The sequence below is a fragment of the Rhipicephalus microplus genome, chromosome 9, assembly GCF_043290135.1.
Source record: "Rhipicephalus microplus isolate Deutch F79 chromosome 9, USDA_Rmic, whole genome shotgun sequence".
Classification (NCBI taxonomy): domain Eukaryota; kingdom Metazoa; phylum Arthropoda; class Arachnida; order Ixodida; family Ixodidae; genus Rhipicephalus; species Rhipicephalus microplus.
In genome coordinates this window covers 116,198,104-116,204,901 of record NC_134708.1, presented here as the reverse complement: position 1 = coordinate 116,204,901, position 6,798 = coordinate 116,198,104, and the positions used below count along the sequence as shown (strand labels likewise).

The window sequence follows — 6,798 nt, the reverse complement described above, 5'->3', positions numbered from 1 at the left end:
AGTCCTGCTCCACTCTCACCACCATCAGAACATATCTTCAAAGCTATTAGCGCAAAGAAAAAAGCAACACACCACTCCCGGGACGGCTCGAACCTCCAACCTTTCGGTTTACAGCCGATCGCGCTAGCCATTTGCGCCACGAAGACAGTCGTGCTCCACTCTCACCACCGTCAGAACATTTCTTCAGAGCTATCAGCCCAAAGAAAAAAAAGCAACACACCACTCCCGAGAGGGCTCGAACCTCCAAGCTTTCGGTTAACAGCCGATCACGCTAGCCAATTGCGCCACGGAGACAGTCTTGCTCCACGCTCACCACCGTCAGAACTTTTCTTCAGAGCTATCAGCCCAAAGAAAATAGAGCGCCGCACCACTAACGGGTGGGCTCGAACCTCCAAACTTTAGGTTAACAGCGGATAGCGCTAGCCAATTGGGCCACAGAGACAGTCGTGCTCCACTCTCACCACCATCAGAACATATCTTCAAAGCTATCAGCCCAAAGAAATAAAGCGCCGCACCACCACCGGGTGGGCTCGAACCTCAAACCTTTCGGTTAACAGCCGATCGCGCTGGCCAATATCGCCACGGAGACAGTCCTGCTCCCCTCTCACCACCATCAGAGCATATCTTCAAAGCAATCAGCCCATAGAAAAAAAAGCCCACACCACCACCGGGTGGGCTCGAACCTCCAACCTTTCGGTTAATGGCTGAACATGCTAGCCAATTGCGCCACGGAGATTGTCGTGCTCGAGTCTCACCACCGTCAGAACCTTTCTCCAAAGCTATCAGCGCAAAGAAAAAAAAGCGCCCCACCACCACCGGGTGGGCTCGAAACTCCAATTTTTCGGTTGACAGCCGAACGTGCTAGCCAATTTCGCCAAGGAGATAGTCGTGCTCCAATCTCACCACCATCAGAACATATCTTCAAAGCTATCAGCGCAAAGAAAACAAAAGCGACACACCGTCCCCGGGTGGGCTCGAAACTCCAACCTTTCAGTTAGCAGCCGATCGCGCTGGCCAATTGCGCCACGGCGACAGTCCTGCTCCACTCTCACTACCATCAGAACATATCTTCAAAGCTATCAGCCCAAAGAAAAAAAGCGCCGCACCGCCACCGGATGGGCTCGAACCTCCAAACTTCTGGTTAACAGCCGATCGCTCTAGCCAATTGCGCCACGGAGACAGTCCTGCTCCACTCTCACCACCATCAGAACATATCTTCAAAGCTATCAGCCTAACGAAAAAAAAGCAACACACCACTCCCGGGAGGGCTCGAACCTCCAACCTTTCAGTTAACAGCCGATCGCGCTAGCCAATTGCGCCCCGGAGACAGTCGTGCTCCAATCTTACCACCGTCAGAACATATCTTCAAAGCTATCAGCGCAAAGAAAACAAAAGCGACACACCGTCCCCGGGGGGGCTCGAAACTCCAACCTTTCAGTTAGCAGCCGATCGCGCTGGCCAATAGCGCCACGGCGACAGTCGTGCTCCACTCTCACCACCGTCAGAACATTTCTTCAGAGCTATCAGCCCAAAGAAAAAGAAGCGCCGCACCACCACCGGGTGGGCGAGAGCCTCCAAACTTTCGGTCAACAGCAGATCGCGCTAGCCAATTGCGCCGAGGAGACAGTGGTGCTCCAGTCTCACCACCATCAGAACATATTTTCAAAGCTATCAGCGCAAAGAAAAACGCGACACACCACTCCCCGGAGGGCTCGAAACTCCAATTCTCGGTTAACAGCCGAATGTGCGAGCCAATTGCGCCACGGAGATTGTCGTGCTCAAGTCTCACCACCGTCAGAACCTTTCTCTAAAGCTATCAGCGCAAAGAAAAAAAAGCACCCCACAACCACCGGGTGGGCTCGAAACTCCAAATTTTCGGTTGACAGCCGAACGTGCTAGCCAATTGCGCCACGGAGATAGTCGTGCTCCAATCTCACCACCGTCAGAACATTTCTCCAAAACTATCAGCGCAAAGAAAAAGAAGTGCCGCACCACCACCGGGTGGGCTCGAACCTCCAACCTTTCGGTCAACAGCAGATAGCGTTAGCTAATTGCGCGACGGAGACAGTCGTGCTCCACTCTCGACACCATCAGAACATATCTTGAAAGCTATCAGCGAAAAGAAAAAAAAGCGACACACCGTCCCCGGGTGGGCTCGAACCTCCAACCTTTCGGTTAACAACCGATCGCGCTAGCCAATTGCGCCACGGAGACAGTCCTGCTCCACTCTCAACACCATCAGAACATATCTTCAAAGCTATCAGCGCAAAGAAAAAAGCAACACACCACTCCCGGGAGGGCTCGAACCTCCAACCTTTCGGTTTACAGCCGATCGCGCTAGCCCATTGCGCCACGAAGACAGTCGTGCTCCACTCTCACCACCGTCAGAACATTTCTTCAGAGCTATCAGCCCAAAGAAAAAAAAGCAACACACCACTCCCGAGAGGGCTCGAACCTCCAACCTTTCGGTTAACAGCCGATCGCGCTAGCCAATTGCGCCACGGAGACTGTCCTGCTATACTCTCATCACCATCAGAACATGTCTTCAAAGCTATCGGCCCCAAAAAAAAGTGCCGCACCACCACCAGGTGGGCTCGAACCTCCAACTTTTCGGTTAACTGCTGAACGCGCTAGCCAAATGCGCCACGGGGACAGTCGTGCTCTACTCTCACCACCGTTAGAACATTTCTTCAGAGCTATCAGCCCAAAGAAAAAAAAGCGCCCCACCACCACCGGGTGGGCTCGAACCTCAAACCTTTCGGTTAACAGCCGATCGCGCTAGCCAATTGCGCCACGGAGACAGTATTGCTCCACGCTCACCACCGTCAGAACATTTCTTCAGAGCTATCAGCCCAAAGAAAATAGAGCGCCGCATCACCACCAGGTGGGCTCGAACCTCAAACCTTTCGGTTAACAGCCGATCACGCTAGCCAATTGCGCCACAAAGACAGTTGTGCTCCACTCTCACCACCATCAGAACATATCTTCAAAGCTATCAGCGCAAAGAAAAAAGCAACACACCACTCCCGGGAGGCCTCGAAACTCCAATTTTTTGGTTACGAGCCGAACGTGCTAGCCAATTGCGCCACGAAGACAGTCGTGCTTCAGTCTCACCACCATCAGAACATATTTTCAAAGCTATCAGCGCGAAGAAAAACGCGACACACCACTCCCGGAAGGGCTCGAAACTCCAATTTTTCGGTTAAGAGCCGAATGTGCTAGCCAATTGCGCCAAGGAGACAGTCGTGCTCCAATCTCACCACCGCGAGAACATTTCTTCAAAGCTATCAGTGCAAAGAAAAAAAAGCGCCGCACCACCACCGAGTGGGCTCGAAAGTCCAATTTTTCGGTGAACAGCCAAACGTGCTAGCCAATTGCGCCACGGAGACAGTCGTGTTCAACTCTCACCACCGTCAGAACATTTCTTCGGAGTTATCAGCCCAAAGAAAAAAAAGCGCCGCACCACCACCGGGTGGGCTCGAACCTCAACCTTTCGTTTAACAGCCGATCGCGCTAGCCAATTGCACCACGGAGACAGGCTTGCTCCATTTCACCACCGTCAGAACATTTCTTCAGAGCTATCAGCCCAAAGAAAATAAAGCGCCGCACCACCACCGGGTGGGCTTGAACCTCCAATCTTTAAGTTAACAGCGGATAGCGCTAGCCAATTGGGCCACGGAGACAGTCGTGCTCCACTCTCACCACCATCAGAACATATCTTCAAAGCTATCAGCCCAAAGAAAAAAAAGCGCCGCACCACCACCGGGTGGGCTCGAACCTCAAACCTTTCGGTTAACAGCCGATCGCGCTAGCCAATTGCGCCACGGAGACAGTCCTGCTCCCCTCTTACCACCATCAGAACATATCTTCAAAGCAATCAGCCCATAGAAAAAAAAGCCCGCACCACCACCGGGTGGGCCCGAACCTCCAACCTTTAGGTTAACGGCCGAACGTGCTAGCCAATTGTGCCACGGAGATTGTCGTGCTCGAGTCTCACCACCGTCAGAACCTTTCTCCAAAGCTATCAGCGCAAAGAAAAAAAGCACCCCACCACCACCGGGTGGGCTCGAAACTCCAATTTTTCGGTTGACAGCCGAGCGTGCTAGCCTATTGCGCCACGGATACAGTCGTGCTCCACTCTCACCACCGTCAGAACATATGTTCAGTGCTATCAGCTCAAAGAAAAAAAAGCGCCGAACCACCACCGGGTGGGCTCGAACCTCCAACCTTTCGGTTAACAGCCGATCGCGCTGGCCAATTGTGCCACGGACACAGTCCTGCTCCACTCTCACCACCATCAGAACATATCTTCAAAGCTATCAGCCCAAAGAAAAAAAAAGCGCCGCACCGACACCGGGTGGGCTCGAACCTCAACCCTTTCGGGTAACAGCCGATCGCTCTAGCAAATTTCGCCACGGAGACAGTCCTGCTCCACTCTCACCACCATCAGAACATATCTTCAAAGCTATCAGCCTGAAGAAAAAAAAAGCAACACACCACTCCAGGGAGGGCTCAAACCTCCAACCTTTCAGTTAACAGCCAATCGCGCTAGCCAATTGCGCCACGGAGACAGTAGTGCTCCAATATCACCACCGTCAGAACATGTCTTCAAAGCTATCAGCGCAAAGAAAAAAGCAACACACCACTCCCAGGAGGCCTCAAAACTCCAATTTTTTGGTTACCAGCCGAACGTGCTAGCCAATTGCGCCACGAAGACAGTCGTGCTTCCGTCTCACCACCATCAGAACATATTTTCAAAGCTATCAGCGCGAAGAAAAACGCGACACACCACTCCCGGAAGGGCTCGAAACTCCAATTTTTCGGTTAAGAGCCGAATGTGCTAGCCAATTGCGCCAAGGAGACAGTCGTGCTCCAATCTCACCACCGCGAGAACATTTCTTCAAAGCTATCAGTGCAAAGAAAAAAAAGCGCCGCACCACCACCGAGTGGGCTCGAAACTCCAATTTTTCGGTTAACAGCACAACGTGCTAGCCAATTGCGCCACAGAGACAGTCGTGTTCCACTCTCACCATCGTCAGAACATTTCTTCAGAGTTATCAGCCCAAAGAAAAAAAAGCGCCCCAACACCACCGTGTGGGCTCGAACCTCCAACCTTTCGGTGAACAGCCGATCGCGATAGCCAATTGCGCCACGGAGACAGTCGTGCTTCACTTTCACTTTCACCACCGTGAGAACATTTCTTCAGAGCTATCAGCCCAAAGAAAAAAAAGCGCCGCACCACCACCGGGTGGGCTCGAACCTCCAACCTTTCGTTTAACAGCCGATCGCGCTAGCCAATTGCACCACGGAGACAGTCGTGCTCCACTCTCACCACCATCAGAACATATCTTCAAAGCTATCAGCCCAAAGAAAAAAAAGCGCCGCACCACCACCGGGTGGGCTCGAACCTCAAAGCTTTCGGTTAACAGCCGATCGCGCTAGCCAATAGCGCCACGGAGACAGTCCTGCTCCCCTCTTACCACCATCAGAACATATCTTCAAAGCAATCAGCCCATAGAAAAAAAAGCCCGCACCACCACCGGGTGGGCTCGAACCTCCAACCTTTAGGTTAACGGCCGAACGTGCTAGCCAATTGTGCCACGGAGATTGTCGTGCTCGAGTCTCACCACCGTCAGAACCTTTCTCCAAAGCTATCAGCGCCAAGAAAAAAAGCACCCCACCACCACCGGGTGGGCTCGAAACTCCAATTTTTCGGTTGACAGCCGAGCGTGCTAGCCTATTGCGCCACGGAGATAGTCGTGCTCCAATCTCACCACCGTCAGAACATTTCTCCAAAGCTATCAGCGCAAAGAAAAAAAAGCGCCCCACCACCACCGGGTGGGCTCGAACCTCCAACCTTTCGGTGAACAGCCGATCGCGCTAGCCAATTGCGCCACGGATACAGTCGTGCTCCACTCTCACCACCGTCAGAACATATGTTCAGTGCTATCAGCTCAAAGAAAAAAAAGCGCCGAACCACCACCGGGTGGGCTCGAACCTCCAACCTTTCGGTTAACAGCCGATCGCGCTGGCCAATTGTGCCACGGAGACAGTCCTGCTCCACTCTCACCACCATCAGAACATATCTTCAAAGCTATCAGCCCAAAGAAAAAAAAGCGCCGCACCGCCACCGGGTGGGCTCGAACGTCCAAGCTTTCGGTTAACAGCCGAACGTGCTAGCCAATTGCGCCACGGAGACAGTCGTGTTCAACTCTCACCACCGTCAGAACATTTCTTCGGAGTTATCAGCCCAAAGAAAAAAAAGCGCCGCACCACCACCGGGTGGGCTCGAACCTCAACCTTTCGTTTAACAGCCGATCGCGCTAGCCAATTGCACCACGGAGACAGGCTTGCTCCATTTCACCACCGTCAGAACATTTCTTCAGAGCTATCAGCCCAAAGAAAATAAAGCGCCGCACCACCACCGGGTGGGCTTGAACCTCCAATCTTTAAGTTAACAGCGGATAGCGCTAGCCAATTGGGCCACGGAGACAGTCGTGCTCCACTCTCACCACCATCAGAACATATCTTCAAAGCTATCAGCCCAAAGAAAAAAAAGCGCCGCACCACCACCGGGTGGGCTCGAACCTCAAACCTTTCGGTTAACAGCCGATCGCGCTAGCCAATTGCGCCACGGAGACAGTCCTGCTCCCCTCTTACCACCATCAGAACATATCTTCAAAGCAATCAGCCCATAGAAAAAAAAGCCCGCACCACCACCGGGTGGGCCCGAACCTCCAACCTTTAGGTTAACGGCCGAACGTGCTAGCCAATTGTGCCACGGAGATTGTCGTGCTC

General features: G+C 52.8%; 1 non-coding gene across 1 annotated transcript; it reads right to left on the bottom strand.

Moving 5' to 3' along the window:
- Positions 1-2,140: 2,140 nt before the first annotated feature.
- On the bottom strand, positions 2,141-2,214 carry TRNAN-GUU (transfer RNA asparagine (anticodon GUU)). The gene has a single exon. It is a non-coding gene; the product is annotated as a tRNA-Asn (tRNA).
- Positions 2,215-6,798: the final 4,584 nt, after the last annotated feature.